Source organism: Esox lucius, chromosome 4 (assembly GCF_011004845.1).
Source record: "Esox lucius isolate fEsoLuc1 chromosome 4, fEsoLuc1.pri, whole genome shotgun sequence".
Lineage (NCBI taxonomy): Eukaryota > Metazoa > Chordata > Actinopteri > Esociformes > Esocidae > Esox > Esox lucius.
The window spans coordinates 29215743-29242903 of NC_047572.1; the positions used below are offsets into that span (position 1 = coordinate 29215743).

The 27161-nt window shown below is 41.6% G+C and overlaps 1 long non-coding RNA gene across 1 annotated transcript; it reads right to left on the reverse strand.

The window, feature by feature from the left end:
* Positions 1 to 2254: 2254 nt before the first annotated feature.
* On the reverse strand, positions 2255 to 25526 carry LOC109615712. Its single transcript, XR_002196684.2, has 3 exons — positions 25454 to 25526; positions 25217 to 25336; positions 2255 to 2320 (listed from the first exon to the last, which is right to left on the reverse strand). It is a non-coding gene; the product is annotated as an uncharacterized LOC109615712 (long non-coding RNA).
* Positions 25527 to 27161: the final 1635 nt, after the last annotated feature.

Below are 27161 nucleotides of genomic sequence, written 5' to 3' on the forward strand. Positions count from 1 at the left end.
AACGTTTGCTTTAGATTTACTTAACAAATCAACAAGGACCGTGTAAAACAGACTGGTATTAACCATCCATGGTAATTAGCGTAGAAACCTGCTCACTCACAGTTATGAAAAGTAGCTTCCAGTGCGAGAGGAGATTAAGGAGGCCTCAAAGCTGAGGAACTTGACTAAACGGAAGGCATGCTCGGTATTGGCAGAAAAAACCTATTGGAAGTAAAATCCTGGATCCTTGCTGTTCTCTCGGCCATCTGGACGAATGTACTGTACTGTAGGAGCGAGTCATATGGCGGTTCTAGTGGAAGAGAGAGACCATATGGCTTGTAAACCTCATCAATACGTAGAGGATGGGTCTGTGAGCATTGCTACGTGAGGCTTTTGAGATGTTTAAACATTGGTCTCCAGCTCGTTAAAAAACGGGGAAAGGGAAAAAGATAACTAATGAACAATTTCTTACCGTCATTTTGTTCTCTGCTTGTTTTGTTTTGCCATGCATTTTGTGGTGCTGACAAAATTTGAATCTTGCTCATGGATCATTTGATTTCCACGCTCTATCTAGCTACAAACCCACAAAAGGACTGTAATAGAGTCAGCGTGGCCCTATTCATGTATTCAACTGAAGATAATTCTTACCAAACACTGACCATTCAAAAACCTAATTACCTAAGTATTTATATTTTTTAAATGCTGGTTTGTCTAATAATATTCTTTTTAAATGTATTACCATAACTCTGGAATATATTTTTTCCCCTGTGTTTGTAGATGCTCTGTAGATTAACTACTGACTACCAGTAACATTTTAACTATCTATTAATAAAAACCTTACCCTAAGCTTTAAAATAACCCTAACCTTAACCCTTACCCTAAAACATATTCTAAACCTACCACAATCCTTAACCCTCAGCAAGCAGTTGCTTATCAACAGATACGTTTGGTGTTAGTATTACTATCCATGGAATATCCACAGACGAAAATTGGGACACCGAAAATGAAGGGTAACCTTTTTCACATAGGGACTTTACATTATCGCAAATAATGTATGTTTCCAATAAGTCTTTGCTCACATACAATAGGGCTTCCGCTGGAACTGTCTCACATGTCTTCATTGATGATGTAACTGCTGCTCCAGGAGAAGCAGAATACACTCTGAAGTGTACAGAAACATTGTGACTTTTTAAATACAAACAAATACCTCCACAACTATTTTGGCCTGACCAAACAGCAAGTCAATGACCCAAAACATGCCACTACAGCAGGGTGAAGTCTAGGGAGATTTTCAACGCCAAATAGTAGACAGTTGCTGACTGGGGAAGATACTTCCCAGATTTACACCCAAAAAGAACATGACTTACGTTTGTTGAATAAGAAATTTTAAACAGAAATGCCTCAAAACTAACAAAAACTGAATCCACTGTTGGCTCCAGAAAAGCCTGGCAAAGCATCAACAGAAAAATAACCAACATCTGGTGGGGTCAATGGGTTGCAGACTTCTGGCAGTTATTCCATGCAAGGATACACAACAAAATACTAAACATAAGTGCTTAATGTGGACATTATATTAACATCTCTCATTAGGTGCCCTGAAATAAGGGGACGATATCTAAAAAGTGGTGTCCTTTCTAAATAGTTCAATTAATATGTGCAAATATCCTCAAATTAAACCTTATAGCATATCTTTCAACCTTATTATAATTGTTTGATTTCCAGTATAACATTTTGAAATAAAGAAAGAAAGAAATCACCACTGTAAAGTTTTGATTCGCAGCTACACATTTGTCCTACACATTTTCAGAAGTTTCATAGTGTTTACATTTACAGAATTACCTCTATAAATGGTTTTAAAAAGGAAATCCTGTTTCACTAATCTTTAAAGACTGATGAGCTGATTCTGTAGGGTCATGATATTATACCATGTATATTGATGTTTAACACAACCAGATTTGAAAGCACCAGCTGGAACTAATGATTAGAAATCACCCAGTTTGCGGGGCAATTAGCTCTGTTTTGGGAACGTTTAGAGGCACAGCTAGAAAAGGGTTTGGAAAAGGTTTGGCAAGTCTTTTTATTATTTATAATATTTCTGCTAAACACCCGAATGCCTGGTTATTGCACAACTGTCATTGACCATTACCATACTTGAGTGAAATGAATTTGATCCGGTCGACACACTGGGCACACGTCCACATCCAGTCCACGCCCGGTCCACGCCCGGTCCACGCCCGGTCCACGCCCGGTCCACGCCCGGTCCTCTCGCAGCATAAATCTTTCGGTGGAGAACCTTTATTTCCTTTTTGACACGTGCTCCTGGAATGGTCCGTGCGCGGCACTGGTGATGTAGAAATCACAAACAACACACGTGGCGGACAAATAAAAACCTTAAACTATTCACAGACATTTGGAAAGAATTATCCAAAAGGCTTTCTAAATCGTCTGGTTTCGTAGGTTTCATGAATACCATACTTTATCACCAAACATATAACATGCATTAGACCCAAACATGAATTTTAGCTGGCTAACTAACTACACTCACCTAAAGGATTATTAGGAACACCATACTAATACTGTGTTTGACCCCCTTTCGCCTTCAGAACTGCCTTAATTCTACATGGCATTGATTCAACAAGGTGCTGAAAGCATTCTTTAGAAATGTTGGCCCATATTAATAGGATAGCATCTTGCAGTTGATGGAGATTTGTGGGATGCACATCCAGGGCACGAAGCTCCCATTCCACCACATCCCAAAGATGCTCTATTGGGTTGAGATCTGGTGACTGTGGGGGCCATTTCAGTACAGTGAACTCATTGTCAACCAATTTGAAATGATTCGAGCTGTGTGACATGGTGCATTATCCTGCTGGAAGTAGCCATCAGAGGATGGGTACATGGTGGTCATAAAGGGATGGACATGTTCAGAAACAATGCTCAGGTAGGCTGTGGCATTTAAATGATACCCAATTGGCACTAAGGGGCTTAAAGTGTGCCAAGAAAACATCCCCCACACCATTACACCACCACCAGCAGCCTGCACAGTGTTAACAAGGCATGATGGATCCATGTTCTCATTCTGTTTACGCCGAATTCTGACTCTACCATCTGAATGTCTCAACAGAAATCGAGACTCATCAGACCAGGCAACATTCTTCCAGTCTTCAACTGTCCAATTTTGGTGAGCTTGTGTAAATTGTAGCCTATTTTTCCTATTTGTAGTGGAGATGAGTGGTACCCGGTGGGGTCTTCTGCTGTTGTAGCCCATCCGCCTCAAGGTTGTGCGTGTTGTGGCTTCACAAATGCTTCTCTGCATACATCAGTTGTAACGAGTGGTCATTTCAGTCAAAGTTGCTCTTTCGCCCACAGGACTGCCGCATACTGGATGTTTTTCCCTTTTCACACCATTCTTTGTAAACCCTAGAAATGGTTGTGCGTGAAAATCGCAGTAACTGAGCAGATTGTGAAATCTGGCACCAACAACCATGCCACGCTCAAAATTGCTTAAATCACCTTTCTTTCCCATTCTGACATTCAGTTTGGAGTTCAGGAGATTGTATTGACCAGGACCACACCCCTAAATGCATTGAAGCAACTGCCATGTGATTGGTTGATTGGATAATTGCATTAATGAGAAATTGAACAGGTGTTCCTAATAATCCTTTAGGTGAGTGTATATCTGTTATATATATCAGAAGATGTAATGTTGCAACTGTTTGGGCACATCATCACCAAAATACTGAGAACAATAATTAAAAGTTAATGCACAGTGGCTAGGAAAAACTCCCTGGTAGGTTTGAAACCTAGAGAGGTGAAGATTATAAGGGATTACAATGGTATGTGACCTTTTGGGCCACACCAATGTGTCTGCATGTTCAGATGACAAGCAGGTCAATAAATGCATCCAGGTTGCGTCCAGGGTCTTTTAACAGAATCCAAGTCAGCTGCATGACCAGGTGAACAAGGACAGAGACAACCAGGTGGGATGTGGGTAGTGTCAGCAGGAATCATTAGGAAGCCAGGGTTAAGTCGCTTATACTGAAGCAATGTGATCAATAGTTTTTGTTGTAGTTAAAATTCTAGCAGCCGCGTTTAGCACTAATTTAAGTTAATTTATTATCTTATCAGGGTAACTAGAAAGAAGAGCATTTGCAATAGTCTAATCTTGAAGCAACAAAAAAATTAATAAATCTTTCAGCATAATTTTTCAATAAAATCTCGGAGCTAGAGAAAAAGATACCTGACACATCAGTGTCATGTTCATCGCACGGCACCATGAACATTAGAAGATATTTCATTACAAATAAATATAGGTTTCTGTTTGTGGACAAATGAATGCCTCTATCAGTGAAGTTACAAAAATGTAGCTACTTGATCACACAGATGTTTCTGCGGATAAGCTCTTGTGTGTCTGATGCATGGCTGTGCCTGTACGTTTTTCCAATGATAGTGTGTTATAGTTGACTGGTATGAGTGAGAGATACATTGTTGCACATGGACATAGTTTGTCACAAAGAGGAAAATGAACGGGAAGTGTGGGGAGATTAAACCAAGTGCACACAGAAAGCTAACTCTGCTGCACCACTATCACTCATTTACCAATTCTAGGGACATACGCGGAGCATGCGAAAAATATCTCTCAGACGTCATCGGCCCTAGTGAACTTGCTGACCCCTCTGGCTCGCGCACTATTGGTCTATTATATATCAATTGTGTGACATCACGCGGTTGGCCAGAAGTACCGTCTCAGCCCATACAGGCTGACATACCAGGCATTTCTTGTAAACAGCTCATACACAAAGAGGGCATTATTGCAATTTAAACAATGCAAGGCTGTTATTTCGACCTTATGAAAGGGTGGGAATATCAACAACAAACTAAATCAAGACCTCACTGGGCCTTTAACCAATGAAATAGTGCCAACTCCTGATGCTCCTCCTCTGATCTATACTAGAAATGTCCTGATGTACACACGTCAATACCAGCTGGCAACACTGTGTCGGATGGATGTGGAGTGAATGAAAACATTGAATGCTGGCCTCAGAATCAGTGCTGAATATTGAAACAATACTCAATAAGCCACGTTTTGCTGGCAATCCGTCACGTCTCGGAGGCATTTGAAGAATGCATGATGTTGTGGGGATTGGTGGGGATACATTAGTGGATGTTGAGCTCAGAAAGTGTGCAGTGTTTAACCACAGGCTAAGTGTCAATGGAGTCAGAGGATATTGTTTTGACTGCAGGACAGTTGGCAGACTGGCAGTTATGCTGACGTGGTTTCATGTGTCTGCATTTTATGTAATCCGTTTTATAACATGCGGTTTATAAAAATAAATAACTGAATACTCATATGAAAAATAGGATTTTTGTTGTTGATTATACAAATACATACAGAAAATTGGTAATCTATAGGCCTCACAAATGTTTGATAGCAGCCTGAAGGTTGACTGGGCGACAGGCTTGTCAGCCAGCTTCAAGGTTAGCACTTATTATGTCTGTGGCCATATTGTGGTTCTTCGTCTTGCTGTTGTTAACAGTGTACATTCTGGTATGAGAAAAACATCCTGAATGCCATGAGTACATTTGCAGATCTTTGTCATGGTACAGTTGTCAGAAAAGGTTATTTTCATTATTTTTCAAAATCATGTTCTGGGGAGAAAAGGTCATTTTCACAGTACAGATGATGTATACTGATTTGTAGCCACCAGAGGCTGCCATTAGTAAGATCACCCTGCATGCTGCAATACAGTATGACACCGTTTGAACATAAATTGAAGTGATTTTGTGTAAGAATATCAGACATCCTGGTCGGAGGGTCAACTAATTGCTACAGAATTGCTAGTTCCCAGGAGCACAGTGGCTCTAACACTGTTAAATCAATGAAGTTTGGAAGCATCAAGACTCTTCCTAGACCTGGCCGTCCGGCCAAACTAAGACATTCGGTCAGGGAGGTGAACAAGAACCCAGTAGCCACTCTAAAAGAGCTTCAGAGTTTCTCTGCAGAGATGGGAGAACCTCCTAATCAGGCCTTCATGGTAGACTGTCTAGATTGAAGCCACTCCTGAGTAAAAGTCTTATGATATGCCAACAGAAGAACACTTAGACCATAAGAAATAAATTGATTTGGTCTGATGAGACCAGATACAACAATTACAATTACAACAGCTACAACAATTGTTTAAAAATCTTCCATATTGTCCATCTGCACTTGAGACTCATCTAACATTTGACTCAAATTGTGCATAGTTACAAGTCACCATTCTGCACGTCTTTCAATATCCTGTTTTTCAAAACTATTTGTAGACAGTACCTGTATTATTCACCCATTGCTATCGGTATAGGTGTCCCACTTCCAAAAATTTTTCAGAAAACCCTTGCCAACGTATGCATTTACACATCCACAGGCAGGTAGGAAAACAATCCTTACGGTGGACTCTCTGGCAACACCCGTCAGCCATAGCCCACAATAAAGCGTGTCCACGGCCACCCCTAATTGAGGGCATCATGCACGGCTGTATAACGAGAGCCGATCCATGTCGTTGGCCGTCTGACAAGTGCCGACATCCTCCGTGAGCTGCCTTGCAGCAGTGCGGTCCAGTGCTGACGAGGTCCCTAAATCTCATCTGCCGCTCTGCTGACAAAACCAAAGGCCTTCATCTTCCACAGACGTGAGAAATACGGTCCCAGCTGAAGCCCTCATGTGCTGCATGCCCATAGGTTTGCCTCTCTCCATCCAGCCATGAATCAAACGCTGTACTGTAAGGCACGGTGAGTATTTGTGTTTGCTTGTGCGTTGCTTTTGGTGAATTTAAAGCCACTGAGGCCAGTTTTTGTGTTCAGTCATCTCACTTCTTGGAACAGTTGGACAAAACTAGGGCAGTAGGAGGCACTGACATTTCTAGAATATCCTGGTCCAACTTATGTACAGGAAGAAGTAATGTATTTGGCTTAGTCCAAATTCTGAAATGTATCTCCAAGTGTATTTTCTGGGCCAGCACTGTAAGCCAGAGTTATACATAGCGAAACACACTTGACAAGGGAAAGCAGAGGCGTCTTGACATTTCACTTCCTTCGACACCAGCACAAAGCCTTAATATATCAGTTCTTGTCCAGTCAGTTCCAGAGGATCACAAGCGTCTGCTGCTAGGCGTTTTCTACAGTTGTGGTCACTGTTAAACTTGCCGGGCTACAGTGAGCATCAAAGGGAACTGCTGTAAATAAAGAAGCATGGTGCCGTGAACTGAATTAAGTCCACCAGCTGACACATCCTAAATTAGTGGGACTTAACGAAAGACAGGGGTTAACTGGGGCAGATCTACCGATAGAGCCCATAAGAAATTCAACAGCTGCCATGTCATTCAGAGGTTGTTTGGATTCTGTCTTTATCCCATTTACATTCTAGTCATTTAGCAGATGCTCTTATCCAGAGAGTCCATACATTTTAAAAGAGGTTGATGAAACAACCACAGAGTTTCATCTACTTAATCTTTCATTCAAAATGTTCACAAAAATCAAAGCTTAACTTGAAATAAAATGATTGAAGAGAAATAAATGTGAAATCAATTAAATAAAGATTTTTCTCCAAAACATGTTTGGCACAATTATTGGCATTCATATGTTAGGTTTTAAGTTTACCTGAGTGATTAGGAATATTTAAGTGGTAAGCCATGGGTTCCTGTTTCAACGGGGTATAAATATGAGGGGACACAAAGGCAAAAATCCCATAGGTGTTGTAGAGGCCTACGTACAAACTCAAACGAATAGATCCGGGCAAGGGTACTTTTTGAACCAAACCCACAGGGTAACCAAAGCTAGAATTAGAACTAGGACAATGTAAGCGCAAGTCAAGTGAACCCTGGTGAGCCTTTTCTATCAGGAAAGTGAACCCAGACCATGAGGTGAGCAGTTCAGAAAGCAAACATTTTTTGAGGTATCACTAGCTAACGTTCATTGGTTGGTGCTCTAACCATCTTACCAGTTCGCCAGCCTAAACAGGTAAGGGAATAGTTAGTGTATGTGAAGAAACACGAAACACCCACAGGTAGGGCTTCCAGGTCAATGCACTGCTCATGTTCCTGGCATGGTTGTTTTCAACAAACTAAGGTTTGAGTGTAAAAACCTACAACCTACTGACTGAGACTAAAAGTTAAGTAAAAATCCTATATTTGAGCGTCTTTACTAATTTAGATGTGTCCTAAATGCAATTTCCGTAAAGACAGGAAGGGGTGTACTGTTCGAGAATATAGTGTGATGATGTGACTCTTTTCTATTTTTTCAGATTTTGATCTGGTTTTACCAATCTGGGTGATCTATATTTCCATGCCTAGAATTGTATAATTGCAGGCTACTCTGTTTCTATTACAGATGCCTCTTTAGCCGGTGATTGCCCAGGGAGAATAAATGTAGACCATACTGGAAAAAAACACCCAGACTGACTGAATGGGGATTATATCGAAATTACATCGAAACACAGCTTCTACTCGACAAATAATTGCTCTTGTACACTGTTCTTCCATCAGATCAACATTTTCTTTTCCGCAATGTAACTTGAGCTGACTGGTGGTTTCTGGTGGTTACTAGTGGTAAAAAATAAAAGCAGTAAAACTCCACCACTCCCTCCCAAATATGTGCTATGGTGTACATGTGTAACCCTCTCGATCACAAAATAACTCTCTGCAATACTGAAATGTGAGTGCTTCATAGTGATTCAAATCCATACTGGCTACCACACACTCACACACCTATGCACATACACATACAAACTGAAACACACGCCTAAGCTTGTTTTGTTATTTCACATTTGTGTACATTCGTGCCTTCAGTTGCCTGTATTGACTGCATGTTGAAGTACCCATGTGGTGAGCATTTTATGTATTTTCTTCCGAATTGCATTTGTTTTTTATTAAAGACCATTGTTAACTACTGTTTAACAAAAGACCAATGTATTTATGTAAATTAATTTCATGTCTACTTCCCCAAACGAATATCTGGTGCCACTCACTAATATAATAATTCATGACATACATGAAAATTGGGATCTACAACACCAAAACCACAGATTTTAATAACTTACCCAACATACACCACAGCCTGTCATTTCCAAAAGGAGCAAATTAAACATAGCGGGTAGAAAATGGAAGGCAGTGGGCAGAGCCAAGCACAAGCTACCAAGATCCTATTGGCATGTTTATTTCCATATTTTCATTTTGGCAATGCCTACTTTGTAAAGGCTGCAATAACCTAATTAATCCTTCCCAGTCCTAAACATTTATTTTTTATTTACAAATGTTTCTACTTTGTCAAAGAATCATGTCTACTAGACATTGTAATAGATTCTAGCTTTGGGAAGAGAAATCTGTGTTGAGATAAATTATTTCATTGATGAGAACATTTTCATAATCTAGGGCAAATGTAATGTAGCTCAACATTCTCTGATCTATTTGGTGGGCGAGAATTTGTTCCAAATGGATACATCAGAATTATACAACCAGTGAGAAATCTGTCTCCCCTTTCTATTAGTGTCATAACCAATTTACAGGATTTCCTGGATTATGAAAGGGCAGTAAGAATCCATTTTGGAATAAAATAGATGAATAAAACAGTGTTCATAAAACAAAGGACACATTTTATTTCAACGTCTTGCAGAGCAATACAATGTTTGCCTCACCCCAAGAAACCTAGAAATGAACAGTTTTTACACTACAATAGATTTATTTTGATACATGAAATGAATATAATTTATTGGTAGTAATGGATGAAAATGTCAATTATCGTCCGTCGACTTCTGAGGTATCGTGGGACAGATACTCCCTGCAGTTACTAAGGGTCTAAACACTAATGTGTCACTCATGGGGTTTTTAGACATCTGAGAGGTGATGTCGGAGGTCAAAGGACGTTTCCCGTTGTTGACAAGTAGCAGAGATATTTATCAAGAGGAGGCTAACTCAAGGCAAACAGATTGCCTTCATAAAGTTGCCTGTGGGAGTGTAAAGTTACCCCCAAAATGATTGAATTCAGCTCGTTGGTCCACAAAACTCTTTGGGTTTACAATCTGACATGTCAATATACTTTTTATATATATATATATATATATATATATCAGTTTACAAGAATCTGTTATAGAATGATGTTTGCCATTGTAGGTGGGCTAGCCGGCATTATCTTTCGCTGCAGCCTGAAAACAATGAAACTGCTGTCATGATTTTAATCCATTTTACGGCTCTCCGTCAGATCAATTCTGAGTCCACAAAACAATTACTAAAAATGCAAATAACAAGCATGCAAGCCAACTATTTAGCCCTGCAGTCCTTATGCCAGGCAAGGGTCTGCGTGATCATGTTTTCAACTTATCGCGGCGCTTTGTTAGTGCTACTTTCTCATTGCAAGTCTAACTCCAAATGTGTGTTTGCATATTGAGTAAACATTTTTTAAGCGAAAACGTAGTTATGACAATTGATGCACTCTGAATAGGTAATGAGTGAAAAGGTATCAGGTCTAACACGGCTGTTGTCAACAGTGCAATCAACTGTATTTCCTGTTTCCCCGTTACATGAGCCTCGGACCAAACAGTGGGAGCTACAAACTCATGAGTACCCTTTTTAGAATCAGTAAAGCCTCTGGGACATGGGATGGTTTTGTTTGGCTGGATTACACCCATAGTGTTGTCACAGAGAAAAATTTAGTTTGTCACCTGAGCACAACACGTTTACCAGAGGACAGGAACAAGGCGCAACATGCTAGGAGAGTGCAGTCACATGTCAATGCATAACCTGAACACCAAGTAAATCAGGACTTATTATAAGTAAGTAAATTATAAGAAGACAATTCACACTTGGCCGCGCGGATCGACCCCCTCACCCAGGGCAGTTGCATTTCCTCCCGGCTGAATCCCCGCCCCCACCCATTTCCTGTTACATCCACCTCATGATTCTCCGAGACGTTCTCCGAGATGACTTTCACCCTGCTGTGTTGTCATGTGGCTGGAGCAGAGGAGCCAAACGTTTGAAGGGTGAGTGTCTCTTGCCTGTTAGCTGAAGTGGTAGCTTTAGGCTCTTCACAAGGTCACAAATTAAGCCTCTCACTGCTTCCATCCAGCAAGACTTTCCTGCTCAACGAGTCTTCTACCCATGCCTTTGTAGTTCACGGCAACACAGTGTTCTGTCTGTCTGGTTTCATCTTCACTGAATGGGGAGTAGCTGAGGAGGCAACAGCATCTTCAGCAGCTGAAATATGGTGTTTTCTTTCTCATGATACACGTGGCACGTCTTGACTCTACTGTTTTTGGTGATGTGCTGTTTCTGTCCAAAAAACTCAGAACCTCTTAGGTTTTTTACTCGCATTCAGCTACACTGTGATTTTTGTAAATGCATGATTTGCATTTTGCAACATAGAAGAGTAGTTTTGTGCCATCTGGCTTTCTGTGTGCAGTGCTGCAGCAGATGGTGTGATTCTTTTTTTTTTGGCACGCTCATTTACCTGGAGGAGGATGACCAGTTCAGTGGTTTGCTCAAGCTCTGTTGGTAGCATGATATTGTAATGTGCAGTCTGCTCTTACCCTCCTTCTGTAGGAAACGTGACTCTCATTCATTCTCTGCTCATCGTCTACTCCTCTTTGGCTACTCTAGGATGTATCCGGTATCATCTGTAGTATGACAAAGTCGGCATTCCATACGTTTCTGACTCAGTGTTTCCAAGCTTGCAAATTTGAAATTCACATCCATCATATACTGTAGCTGCCTGATACATTCACATCAGAGGGTTTCTTCACAGGAATGAGATTCAGCTGCCCTGACATGTGAACACAGAACACAATATACTTGCTTCCAGATCTACTCCTGAGCAGAGCGACGGTATCATACTGTCTGCAAATCTCAGTCCTACTTCTGTCTTTGCAGAGGTGAAATACAGTGGGGAGAACAAGTATTTGATACACTGCCGATTTTGCAGGTTTCCCTACTTACAAAGCATGTTGAAGTCTGTAATTATTATCATAGTTACACTTCAACTGTGAGTGACAGAATCTAAAACATTGTATGATTTTTAAATAATTAATTTGCATTTTATTGCATGACATAAGTATTTGATCACCTACCAACCAGTAAGAATTCCGTCTCTCACAGACCTGTTAGTTTTCCTTTAAGAAGCCCTCCTGTTCTCCACTCATTACCTGAATTAACTGCACCTGTTTGAACTCATTACCTGTATAAAAGACACCTGTCCACACACTCAATCAAACAGACTCCAACCTCTCCACAATGGACAAAAGACCAGAGAGTTGTGTAAGGACATCAGAGATAAAATTGTAGACCTGCACAAGGCTGGGATGGGCTACAGGACAATAGGCAAGCAGCTTGGTGAGAAGGCAACAACTGTTGGCCCAATTATTAGAAGATGGAAGAAGTTCAAGATGACGGTCAATCTCCCTTGGTCTGGGGCTCCATGCAAGATCTCACCTCATGGGGCATCAATGATCATGAGGAAGGTGAGGGATCAGCCCAGAACTGCAAGGCAGGACCTGGTCAATGACCTGAAGAGAGCTGGGACCACAGTCTAAAAGAAAACCATTAGTAACACACTACGCCGTCATGGATTAAAATCCTGCAGCGCACGCAAGGTCCCCCTGCTCAAGCCAGCGCATGTCCAGGCCCATCTGAAGTTTGCCAATGACCATCTGGATGATCCAGAGGAGGAATGGGAGAAGGTCATGTGGTCTGATGAGACAAAAATGTAGCTTTTTGGTCTAAACTCCACTCGCCGTGTTTGGAGGAAGAAGAAGGATGAGTACAACCCCAAGAACAACATCCCAACCGTGAAGCATGGAGGTGGAAACATCATTCTTTGGGGATGCTATTCTGCAGGGACAGGACGACTGCACCATATTGAGGGGAGGATGGATGGGGCCATGTATCACGAGATCCTGACCAACAACCTCCTTCCCTCAGTAAGAGCATTGAAGATGGGACGTGGCTGGGTCTTCCAACATGACAACCACCTGAAACCCACAGCCAGGGCAACAAAGGAGTGGCTCCGTAAGAAGCATTTCAAGGTCCTGGAGTGGCCTAGCCAGTCTCCAGACCTGAACCCAATTGAAAATCTTTGGAGGAAGCTGAAAGTCTGTATTGCCCAGCGACAGCCCCGAAACCTGAAGGATCTGGAGAAGGTCTGTATGGTGGAGTGGGCCAAATTCCCTGCTGCAGTGTGTGCAAACCTGGTCAAGAACTACAGGAAACGTATGATCTCTGCAATTGCAAACAAAGGTTTCTGTACCAAATATTAAGTTCTGCTTTTCTGGTGTATCAAATACTTATGTCATGCAATAAAATGCTAATTAATTACTTAAAAATCATACAATGTGATTTTCAGGATTTTTGTTTTAGATTCCGTCACTCACAGTTGAAGAGTACTGATGATAAAAATGACAGACTTCAACATGCTTTGTAAGTGGGAAAACCTGCAAAATCGGCAGTGTATCAAATACTTGTTCTCCCCACTGTAGGTTTTCAGTTGGGTAAACTTCTATCTATAGCTTCTTTCTTGACCATCTTCCTCCACGTATTACTGAACATCTGTGATCTGCTTGAGTTTGTATCCCTCAGGTGTGATGGTAATGGATTGAGGTCCTTTTGTTCAGTATCACTTGCTGTACACAACACCTCAGCCCCTCGTGCTGCTAAGCGTCTGTGTCTAATCCATCCAATGGAATTGACAAATCAATTCCAGGGTCACGTTCAAAGAAGCTGTCCTTAGTTTTATTTCACCATAAGCGGACGCAGTTCTTTCTGGAAAATCACTGCGGTGAATTTAAAAATCCCATCATCACCAGGTTGCAGTGACAGTGACAAAGTAATGGCGAAGATACATTTAATTCACTGGCCAACACCTATATGGGAAAAGATTCTCCTTTCCGATGAGACACCGAATTTGCATCTAGCAACAACAAAAAAGATGGTAGAATACAAAGGAAATACAAAGGGAGTGGGGTCCTGTGCTCCAATGGCTAGCACCGCTACCCTTTGCTGAGTTCCTGTAACACATTCCTTCATTGTGGATGAGTCAGACCCAGACAGTGCAGGACCAGGCACGTACTACAGGTGAATAAGCTCTGTGTTTTATCAAGGCCAGACTCTGAGTGCTCTGTCGATTGAATTCCAACCCGGCACTGGCTGATGGGGTCTAGTGGTTTTAATTGGGTTGTTTATTATCTTAAAAACGGCAATTTAATCCTGGCCTTCATGTGAAAGGCCTGAAACGGGGAAGTGCGGGAATGCCCCAACTCACCAATTAGGAAATGGGGCATGTGTTTTAATTGGATCTGATTATAATTCAGAAGTACAGCATGAACTGTTAGGGGACTCAGGGTCAAAGGATTATGGTTTGTGTTTAAAATGTAATTGAAATAGTCTTCACACATTCAAACTGAGAATAAGGGTTGATTGAGGTAAAACAAAAAATAAAAAATAAATCCTTCTCAAGCCTTATATGTACTTCAATCTTTTCATTCAAATGTATGCCCCGATTTCATGATATCAGCATATATTAACTTTTCACCATAGCTCTCAACACGCTCAGGAGAGATGAAGCTAGGGAGACGTGTCCTCCAAATGAAAGAATATTTCTTTAACCGTCTGCCTCATTCAACTCGCAGGTGCCCAGCACGCCACAAAGAGTTGCTAAAGATGTCAAATGCCCTGCCTCTGTAACCTGTGCACCTCCCATTGGTTCATCCGGGGCTCGACCGGCTGTGGCACGCCCTGGTATTGAACGATACCGCAATGATACTACGGTTCTAAATAAAATATCGCATTGTCAATTTGATTCAGGGCAGTTGCTTTCACGCACTGTGATTCTCCGTGACAGAGACCACAAGGCTGCTCCTCTCAACCTGGATTGCAGGAGCAGGATGTAAGTGCTCCTATTAATGTGGCCCGTCCAAGCAAACAGTGAATTGATCCGGCCGGGAATCCCACCGCTGCCACCGTCCTGCACACTCCACGACACCCCGCCGTCACCCTTGCCTTACCTCGGAGAGACGTAATTGGCCGGGTGTCAGGTTTACTTACACTCTCTGTGGGCTGTGGTAGGTGTGTGTGTCAGCTGAGAATTAATGGCAGGCGGAGGTCAGCCCATAATCCCCTTGATGAATATGGAGGAGAATGCTTTGGGTTTACCAAGGAGGGCTGCCAAAACTGATAACCACCCCTTCGGTGCTATTCAGGGATTTAAATGTGCTGAAGGTATGGCACTGGAGTCATTCACTGAAATGAACGGGCCTTTGTTTGTTAATTTGCTTGTCACCATTTTTGTTAATTTGCTAAGAAAATGTACCTGCTTTCCTGCCAGTGAAGAGTAATTTAGTCCTTACTCAAACATTGAAATAAATGCATTTCATGTGTTATTGGGGGGAAAAAATACGAAGTTCTTTAGTATCATTACAATAATAATTATTATATAATTCATAAACTCAAAAGCATTTTCATTGTTATCTTGGAAAAAGTGACATTTTGTAATAGAGCTCATCTCTTTAGTTTAATTTGACAATCAAGTGTATTTTGGAAACCCTTCTTATTCTTTCTGATACTATAGAAATACAAAAATATGAACTGCATGTGACTCCGTGAGGGAAAAAAAAAAAGTCCCTTTTTGGAACCCTGGGGGGGAAAAAATCATGACCTCCTAAAACTACCGAAAGTAAATAGCAAAATTACTATGCACAATGACACAGACTTTTAAGATAATGTCAATAATGGAAACAGTGATGAAATGTGATCTCTCCCTTGACCGTTCTTGGCATGTAGCGAACATCTATTTCATGGTCCCATGTGAGCAAAGATAAAAGTGGGCAAATAGTGTCTACAACATCTCTCACCGCAAACTGTGAAATTCACCACAGGTGCCACACCAGCGTTTTGATCAGGGGTCGTCTGTTTTTCCAAGTGATTTCACAGAGCCAGCGCAAAATGAGTCGGCGGTGTCAGATCAGCGGTGAGTTATACCCGCTAATTAATGTGGGTGGCGTACTGAGACAGGCAGAGCGATGGCGTCTCTAGGCCCAGTCATTTCCCCTTATCTCCATCACCCACTCCTGGCCACTCAGCAACTTCACCCTCCTTATTCATGCCCCCGTCACTAGATCTGAGATATATTGGTCCGAATGAAAGCGGTCACAGTTCTCCGAAAATGGCTGCAAAACAATTCCGCTGTGCCACTACCACTTTGCCCAGGCTGTCAGTCGGCCATTTTGAGCCTTTGAATTGACTAAACTTCTCCTGACCAGGTTTAAAGTTAATTCTCTTTCCACTCAGTAACTTCAGTAGGTTAAAGGGATATTTCGTTTTTTTCTATGTCAGATCTAATTTTCCACTTACATTTAGTGTTGAAGCGTCGTCCAGGAAATTGTTTCAGTCACTGTTCCATTTTAGAGATTTATCTGGCCGTCTAGTGGCAAGCTGGAGCCTTACAGTACCCCAAAATATCTTCCTGACCCTCTCCCCATAAAATTCTAAAGACGATAATGTTTTCAGAGGGCCTTTTGAAAAAAACTTAACACTGTTTTATTCTGCAGACATCACGAAGTGTGCATGAAAATGGAATAGGTGCTTACAGCCAGTGTTGCTCCCTTCACTGACAAAATGGAGTAGGCATGTTTCTTTATCTCGTGTTTGTCTAGACAGGCTGCGAGGCTATACACACTGAAATACAGATTAAAGGGCGTAGCACTAGAAATCGGCAACGACACCGTTTTAGCCTTGAGAAGCAGGCTCACTGGAGGTGTACGTGGTTAGGATAGCAGGCAGCGTGTTTAGAAATAAGCTCAGTGAAAACGGCAAAGCAGGAAGTGAACACAGTTCAAGTGATAATAGTGGAAATAGCAGTGTTTTTGCATTGACATGCGTATAATAGACCTCAAGGAAAATGAGGTGATTGTGTAGCTCATTGTGGGGACATTTTGAAGTATTTATTTTGATGTGTCCAACGTCGGTGGAATGCTTGCGCACGCAGCTAGAAAACTAAATGAATGAACAGCTCTCTGGATAATGCTTCAACACTAGGATTGAAAAATTTGGTCTAACATGGTAAAAACCAAAATACCCCTTTAATTGGAATTCAGAAAGGTCAGCCCAATCTGCAAGGCCAACATTTCTTTCCATTTTAAAAGTATGCTGGCAGAATGAACCAAGGTTCAAAGTCTGAAAGATGAAACTGTCAGAAAAGACCTTGATCTTGGCGTCTGAAAGCCGTGCGGGGGTTCTTAAAGAGGTTTATAGGGATGCCAAAGTCAATGAATTGTGTACTGAGGTACATTAACTACAATCAATATTATTATCTGATTTGAAATTGGAAAGGTAGCGCATTTTGAGCGTGACGGGATTGGCTGCTGAAAAGCTTCTATCAAATATTGTGCGATGGAAGGATGGTTATGGATGAAGGAGAATATTTTAGCCCTGTTTGAAATAATACAAAGCAGTTGAGTCAAACGCGACGGCAGCCTTACCACAGCAAACACATACAGCTGCAAACTATCCCCAAGTTCTTCTGCCCGACCACACGTCTTGGAACCGGCTCGGCTTGATCTTATTTTTAGTCAGTTCGGAACATAATCTCACTGTGCTTTGGGGGTCTCCAGGCTTGTTGCTATCATGTTGCTTGGAATGTATTTGTCTCTGGGGAAATAAAACGGCCTGCCCTGTCGACCGGTGAGATACCCTGGCAGAAATGGCCACAAACAAGACCACCACCACCGCCGTAATGAGCCCTACAAAACAGGGTTGACTTCCCAACTCACTAATTCAACCTATTTTGTTTGTGTTTTTGAGATGTTTCAGAACCCTACAGTATAGTTTTTGTCATTTCCTTGCCAATAAATTACTATCTATTCAGTTTTACTATTGTAGCAATGAAGCAATCCACCAAGCTAACTGATCCTGAGAGCATTTTCGGGTTCTTCTTAAATCCAGTGTCAAAGAAAAGTTCAACATCCATAATGTTTGACTGGACAATATTTGTGTGAAGTGCTCTTTATTCAACCACACAAAATGTGCCCAAAATACATCTGAAGAACAAGCAGGTGTGCACAGCTGTTCCTTTACTCACAATTATCTGTCCAATCTCTGTTCAAATGTTGAGGTCTCACCTGCTCTCGGGTGTATACAGCACATTTCTGACAGCATGTCTCTTACCACCTCGCTTATTATATCGCTCCTGCTCACCATGATCGTGTTGTTGTGTTTTAAAATGCATTACTTCTCATTAATTACTATAACTGATCAATTGTATTGAGTTGACAGTTCTCTGCTGTTAGAAGCAATTTGTCTAGAACTAAATTAATCTGTAGTTCTGAGGTCAAAATCCTTAAGCATGTTTAGTGGGCTAAACACAAACATCTGGATCCTTAGAGACAGAACCAGATCCAGTCCAATAATCCCTCTTCGGTCTGTATCCTCTCCTCGTCCCTACTTTCATAAACACACTGCGCAACGCAGCCTTCCTCTGGGAAATAACGGAACTTCAGGAAATAATGTCATCATCAGGTGTGTTTATCAGGACAGTAATTTTACCATCATTTATCTTTCTTTAATACATCAAACAAAATATAATTTTATACTCCCTCTGTGTTCATCACAAACTGAGCCCTTCATCTTGTTGAGTAGGCTACCAGAACATTTGAGCGGAACTAAGAGCAGCTGCTCTTTGAAATATTGATGAGCCGTAAAAAGATGGTTGACAAACGTCAACATCAGTTTTAATTAGCTCATAGTTTACACATATTATATTCTCATAGTTTAGATGCCTGCCAAATTTATCTTAAGTATGTGCAAACTGCAAACTATGATGCAACTGCAAACCTACAAAACATCAAGGCCAGGCAATGAATTACGTGTATGACTGGTGAATGTTGACAACGATTTTAAATAAAGCGACATTTGTTGACGATTTTCTGAATGTAAGATGGCTGCCTCATAAACAGAACTGTAATGGGACTCCCAGCAGTTGGTGTTTAGATATTCTCCCTCCTTTATGAGTTAGCAAGAAGAGCAGTCTATCCTGGCAGCTGTTATCGCTGCACTTATGTATTGATCCTTTTCAAGAAGCACTTAAAGGTGTGTCATTAAGGCAATGAAGACTCAAGTAGCACTGGTTTGAAAGGGACTGACTGAACAGTTTGCAGTGACCGATGAGACATGTTAGTGAATTGAATAACTACTTGGGGAACTTCAATGCGTGCACAAGTCGTTTAGAGCAAGTGGATAAAAGTTGGATAAAAGTGAAACAACATGTCTGTCTTCCAAATATCTAAAAGGTGCTATCTGGGATTTTCGGCCACTGAGTGTAAAGGTGACTCACATTTACCCTTGTCACACTCCCCGTTATTCACCTTTCAGTTATGAAAAGGGCAATTTTTTCAGATGAAATTCAACTAGCTGTTTTGAACGTCTAGTCTAGACTATATGTTGCATAACATCTATGCTGTGAAAGCAATGAAGATGAAGAATCTTGTGCCATTATACACTCACCTAAAGGATTATTAGGAACACCATACTAATACTGTGTCTGACCCCCTTTCGCCTTCAGAACTGCCTTAATTCTACATGGCATTGATTCAACAAGGTGCTGAAAGCATTCTTTAGAAATGTTGGCCCATATTGATTGGATAGCATCTTGCAGTTGATGGAGATTTGTGGGATGCACATCCAGGGCACGAAGCTCCCGTCCCACCACATCCCAAAGATGCTCTATTGGGTTGAGATCTGGTGACTTTGGGGGCCATTTCAGTACAGTGAACTCATTGTCATGTTCAAGAAACCAATTTAAAATGATTCGAGCTTTGTGACATGGTGCATTATCCTGCTGGAAGTAGCCATCAGAGGATGGGTACATGGTGGTCATAAAGGGATGGACATGGTCAGAGACAATGCTCAGTTAGGCTGTGGCATTTAAACGATGCCCAATTGGCACTAAGGGGCCTAAAGTGTGCCAAGAAAACATCCCCCACACCATTACACCACCACCACCAGCCTGCACAATGGTAACAAGGCATGAGGAATCCATGTTCTCATTCTGTTTATGCCAAATTCTGACTCTACCATCTGAATGTCTCAACAGAAATCGAAACTCATTAGACCAGGCAACATTCTTCCAGTCTTCAACTGTCCAATTTTGGTGAGCTCGTGCAAATTGTAGTCTCTTTTTCCTATTTGTAGTGGAGATGAGTGGTACCCGGTGGGGTCTTCTGCTGTTGTAGCCCATCCGCCTCAAGGTTGTGTGTGTTGTGGCTTCACAAATGCTTTGCTGCATACCTCGGTTGTAACAAGTGGTTATTTCAGTCAAAGTTGCTCTTCTATCAGCTTAAATCAGTCGGCCCATTCTCCTCTGACCTCTAGCATCAACAAGGCATTTTCACCCACAGGACTGCCACATACTGGATGTTTTTCCCTTTTCACACCATTCTTTGTAAACCCTAGAAATGGTTGTGCGTGAAAATCCCAGTAACTGAGCAGATTGTGAAATACTCAGACCGGCCCACCTGGCACCAACAACCATGCCATGCTTAAAATTGCTTAAATCACCTTTCTTTTCCATTCTGACATTCAGTTTGGAGTTCAGGAGATTGTCTTGACCAGGACCACACCCCTAAATGCATTGAAGCAACTGCCATGTGATTGGTTGATTATATAATTGCATTAATGAGAAATTGAACAGGTGTTCCTAATAATCCTTTAGGTGAGTGTATGTCGATATTAAGGAGTGAAATCTTAGAGCAGCTGTCTTGACTGATGCATGAGGTGTTGAGGCCCGGGTTGGTCATGCACTGTTCGCAATGAATAATGGTGCATCTTTGGAATCTGCACCAAAAGCCTTCGCGTACAAACTGATATCTACGGAAAAGCATGGCAAGAAATGAATGCAGTGTTACTAACCTCCACAGACACACACAAACACATATATATATACACACACTAGACACACAAACTCCCACTATTTTTGCAACTATTTGCTCCCACCGAACAAAGTAATTTTAAAGACGTTCTCTCAATGTATTTTCTTGACATCTTTTCAATGCCTTTCCAACATCCTTTGCTACGTGGGCTTACATCTGAAAAGCAAGATAAGAGACAAAAGACTGTGTTTTCACTTAAGGCTTTCTGTTTGCTCTGCAACTGAGTAGATTATAGCCAACACTACAATCCCAGCTTGTATCATCGCCCGCACAATGCACACTGTGTGTAGATTTTTACACAATAAGACATTCAGTGTGAAGCAGAAGGGAGTTAGCTAATTTGGCAGATGCACCGTTGAGGTAGCTGTCAATCCAAACATACACACCTGTTTAGGGCAGTAGGAGCCACTTCGGCTCACACCTGGCCCCGTGCATTTGCCTGACTGGGACTTATAATGATTAAGGAGGGCAAAAAGGCAGACAAACGTAGGATAGGAGGCGTTCTGTTAGATATCTGAATGCTTCACTGTGTTTAAACTCCCTCTGGGCATTTTGCTCCTGATGTATCACTGCGGATCCTTAATAAGGGGGTTGCATTTTCCCTCCCAGCCTCCAGTGTTGTCATGAAGCGAGCGAAAAAAACCCAGAGGTGTCCCGTTGTGCCGTCCACAGAAAGCACCTCTTCAGTGCCTTTCAGGGACCACACGGTGCTGTCGTCACGTTCAGCTCACTGTGTGGCTGGCTCTGATTGACACCTGAACCCGGTGAGTCACAGGCAGTCCCGGTCTCCTTTGGTCCTCACACAAAGGACGGCCTCACAACGCGGGTAAGGTAAGTCATCGTTTCAGCCTCCCCCCTCTCCCCTCCTCACGTCACTCCCCTCAGCCCACCTGGACCGCAAGCCAACCTTAGGCTAACTTAGTCATGCAAGGATGATAAACACGCACGCACGCAGACACACACCCACGCAAACACACACACGCGCGCGCGCACACACACGCACGCAACCAAAGAGTTGCAAATCCTTTCTCTCAACAGTCTTTTCGACAACATGAGAAATGCAGGTGACTTGTATTTCGGAGTCCTCCATCAAAAACGCTTTGACACATTTTCAAGCTTAGAGGACACGCACGGCAGCCTCAGGGATGAAATAACACTTTCCCACTATTCAAAGGGGCCACTGTTCCTGAAAATGTTATCATGTTTTGTGCAAACAATGGGAATGTCTCCCCTTTAATTAGTGCAGGGGTCTGATTTGCCTTGCTGACAGTAGGCTCAGTGGACCTAATTGTGAGTAATTTGAGGGGGAAATGCATTTATTTTACATCATTATCAACTGTGTTCTCTGTAAAAGAAAAATGACAAAACAAAGTTTCTCTGAAATACACCACTTTGCTAAAACCCTACATCATCATTTCACAGAGTAAAGAAAAGGAAACTGTGGTTTCAACATTGATCTCTTAAACAGTGATTATGTCAATTTTTGCCTCTCAAAGGGATTATTTTTCACTCTTGATTGGTAATTACATTATTTATTTTTTTGCCATTTAATATGTATGGTCAGATTGCAATTGCACTTTTTAATATCTACATACGGGGTAACAAAATGAAAAGCCAAGACAACAATCTAATAAACAGGATACTAAAATTGCATTTCACCTGTAATTGCATACATTTTACACTACAATGATGTGCCATTATCTACTGTTTGTTGTTGCTGGACATTAAAGGAACATGGCAACACTAAACCAAATAAGTGTACCATATAACATTAACGCTGCTTCAATTAACACTCATGATATCATAAAATCTCCACGCTATCACTCAACGGCACAATAATAAGCAAAAACAGCTATTCATATTCAGTCTTGGTCACAGACCATTGCTCGCTTGACAACAGCATACTCAGGTCCATCAAAACAAGTTTGATAAATGGCCTCTGTTTGTGTGGAGAAACAAGGGATCATTCGCTGAGACTCCGTTGCAAGTGATATGATAAACATGTTTGTTTCAGGAACACTAGGTCAACATAGCATTCTGACTAGTCACAGAATGGTCACACCACTGCACTGTAGCTGCATACATCCTTTTCTCATAGAGACAGAAGAAGAAAACAGTATGTTCCATTCTACAGCATATCCAATACATATATTCCTACACATCTGATATATACATAGCATTTTTGCACTTCCGATACATCCGATAAATAGCACTGCTGCACAGCCGATACATAGCACTGCAGCACATCCGATACATAGCACTGCTGCATATCTGATACATATTACTGTTGCACATCTGAAACATAGCTCTGCTGCATATGTGAAACATAGCTCTGCTGCATATGCGAAACATAGTACTGCTGCACATCCAAAAAATAGTACGGCTGCACATCCAATAGATAGCACTGCTGCACATCCGAAAAATAGCACTGCAGCACATCCGATCCATAGCACTGCAGCACATCCGATACATAGCACTGCTGCGCATCTGAATCATAGCACTGCAGCACATCCTATACATAGTACTGCTGCACATCCGATACATAGCACTGCTGCCCATCCGATACATAGCACTGCTGCGCATCTGAATCATAGCACTGCAGCACATCCGATACATAGTACGGCTGCACATCCAATAGATAGCACTGCTGCACATCCGAAAAATAGCACTGCAGCATATCCGATACATAGCACTGCTGCCCATCCGATACATAGCACTGCTGCGCATCTGAATCATAGCACTGCAGCACATCCGATACATAGTACTGCTGCACATCCGATACATAGTACTGCTGCACATCCGATATATAGCACTGCTGCACATCTAATACATAGTACGGTTGCACATCCGATACATAGTACTACTGCATATCTGATACATAAAGTAGTACTACTGCACATCCAGTATAGTACTGTTCCACATCTGCTACATAGTACTAAAGCAGTTCCAATATATAGCACTGCTGCACATCTGCTACATAGCACTAAACAGTTCCAATATATAGTACTGCTGCACATCTGCTACATGCTGTAATACTAAAGCAGATCCAATATATAGGACTACTGCACATCTGATATATAGCACTACAGACATGATTTTTGTCTTTAACTGCATTATTGCAGATTAGAGATGTCAAAATGAACTGTAAATATTGTGTTGAAAGACAGTGTATACTTGCATCACTGGGATGTGAAGAAACATTTGAGCAAAGATGTTCACAATTCCTGGAAGGGAATGAAGATACAGTCTTAAAGAAAAGGGTCTGCGTTTGACATTTAGCAGACTGGGGTTAAATGGCTTGCTTAACGCTCCAAGCGCTAGGCTACCTGCCTAATCTGGATCTATAATTGACTGGATACTATGAAAGCAATGTGTTCAAGAGAGTAGAGGGTTTCGTGTTTGTACAGTGACATCCAATCCCATTTTGGGGAGAATAAATTTTTCCAAGGAATGTGAGAGAGATAAAACAGGATGTGTTACGTGATACCAATCTGCTTTACGGTGGGAGTACTGCACATAAATGCCACAAAATCAAATGAATGTCTTTCACAGTCAGGGGTGGAAATGTGTCCTCCAGTCATTATTTGTATTCCAAACTAAACAAAATGGGCCGTCATTAGTGTTTAATTATAATGAGCCACATTTGCCCTTCTGAATCTGTTCAAACACTCAGTCATCTCTATGACCAAGGGAACACTGTCTGTGGAATGTCGCTTCGTACGGAACAGACATGTGGAGTTTGTTCAACTGAGCTTGGACACTTACAAGACCAGGTGGTTGGAACCCTGATTGCTGATTGGCTGAAAGCCGTGGTCTATGACACTGTATACCCCCAGGTTATGATTTGTACTGTTCTGAATGCACTGCTAACTGGTTTATAATGGCAGTATGGCACCTTGGGGATTTGTGGTGTATTGCAAATACTTCACAGATATGGGCTGTATCCAGACACTCTCTCCATTGCATCTTACATACGAAAGTATTTATAGTGCAACTTATCCAGCACATTGCTTTTAAATGGTTGGAAAGGCAGTTTTTCTGAACATTAATAGTTCCTTATTCTGCGTGTCAGTGAGACCAACATAAAGCGAAGCTAACGAGGAGGGAAACCTCACAAAGAGGCCATTATTGCCTTTAACCCAGTGACTCCTGCAGTATATGTATTTAATTAGAGACGTGACAAGGAGGACACGAGGGAGTTCACATGCACAAGTTTGTCAGCTGAAGTAGAAATCACACCCTCACCGCAGAGGAAGCTGGACACCTTCCAGGGGTCAGAAATTACAGAACATATCTACTAACCTCAGTGGAAATCTGTGTATGCTCGCCAAACTCCTGAACCAACTTCCTGGATCCACTCCTGTTTGCGTTTTAATGGAGTAAAAAAATGTTTTGTCCAGACAGTATTATTGGCTTATCAACCTGAAATTATAAATTTATTTTGGCTTCAGTACAAGTAACATATCGACTGTGGCTGGATCTTGTGTTTAAAAAAATGTAGTACATTGGACACCGGTGAAATAAAATAATTATACTTACATGGTTGAACTTGACTTAATGGAGTGCCTCCGGAATAAGTCCTTAGCCCAGCACTTTTTCCCTCCACCATCAATAAGGATATTTGATCACTGAAACAGATCAAGGGATCCTTTCTTAAGAGATGTATAGGCTTGCCCCACTGTCAGCATATTAAAATATGGGTTTTCATAGGCATAGTAATATCAAATATATTAGATTCCTCCTTAAGAAATAGGGAATGCAGTGGTTGGGTGATGGTGGAACTGTAAGGCAGCATATGCTGTACATTTATTTTGAAACGGTGGAAGAAATTAGGCACAAGATAACACAATATGTTTTAATTATATGAGGGCTCTTAACAGACGTGACACCCGATAGAAACACAGCTTCAAATAGAAATTAAAATATACTTTCAAAGATAGAGAAAAAGGTTGATATGTAGATGTGCACTGTTCAATGGGTGCACAATATTTTTAAACCTGGGTGAAAATAAAATTTCCCCAGCTCACTGTCTTATATGTATTCCTTATTATGGGTAAGAGTTCTACTTACGAAAGCTGCAAGTCTTACAGGCCTACAATTCGCCACAGTATGCCAGATTTGCAGCAGCTGCTGTAGTTGACAGACTATGCCTGCTGTTAGTTCTCTAATGTTGCATTATTGTGTGTTGAAGAAGGCTGCTTCATTCACGTACAGTTCTTGCTTGTGTTGGTCAGGACAGATTGCCAAATAAAAAGTTTTGGCCTTTGAAGGAAATTGGAGGGAAAACCTTGAGCTTTGTGCGTTGTGTCCGGCCCGCGCGAGCTGTGATTCCGTGAATCTGATTGGTCAAGACAGGCGCAGTCGGCATAGAGCCGGCATAGAGCCAGGAGTAGCGTTAGCAAGAGAATGACAAATCGACTGTAATCAGGTTGACATTGACAAAATCATGATGCAAAACCTTTTTATCTAAATCAGCACTCATTTTTTTTTAAAGCATATCGCCTACGCTCAGCGTTTTATTAAACAAAATCTAAAGTGGTGTGGTAAATACTCTGCCTCGCCGCGCCTCCTCCTTTGGCCTCGCCGTGTGTCATTAAACAAGACTAATAAAAACCCTGACCACAGTTCTTGCTCAGTGGAATGTTTTTTTTTTTCGTTCCTCAAAACAGTACCCTCGACGTGGCATAGGCCTACAGGTCCACTGCAGTTTTCTTAGTATCAAAATGTCATGTTTGAGGTGGTGGAGGGCAAGGTGTCGGTTTATGACGCCGAGCATAAATGTTTATTCACTGCAGAGTAACGGCTTTTACGAGCTGCGACAAAGCTTAAAACGTACTTACACACAATGGGCGGAAAAACAGCCTTGAAAATGTATTTACACGTCTCCCGCGATAACTCAACATCTCCAACAACTGATTCAATTTGCAGATACTGTCTTCGAAAAGTGAATTGACAAACACAACGGGCAGCATTATCGTGCCTTCAAATCGATTGAGAATAGTGGGAAGACAATTGTTTTCTCCGTGTTCACGAATAAATGAATGACTGCAGCAGTAAATATGATACTATCAGCCGCTCTGGATAAAAGCATCTGCTAATTTACTGCAATGTAAATGTACTTTATAGGTATTAGACTGCAACTCTTTCATTTTCCTCCATGTAGAGGTTAATTCTACGGTGGTCTCTATAGTCCTTTGTTTACTCTCTCCATTTTGGTCTCTGACTCTGAAATGTCCATCCTTGTCAT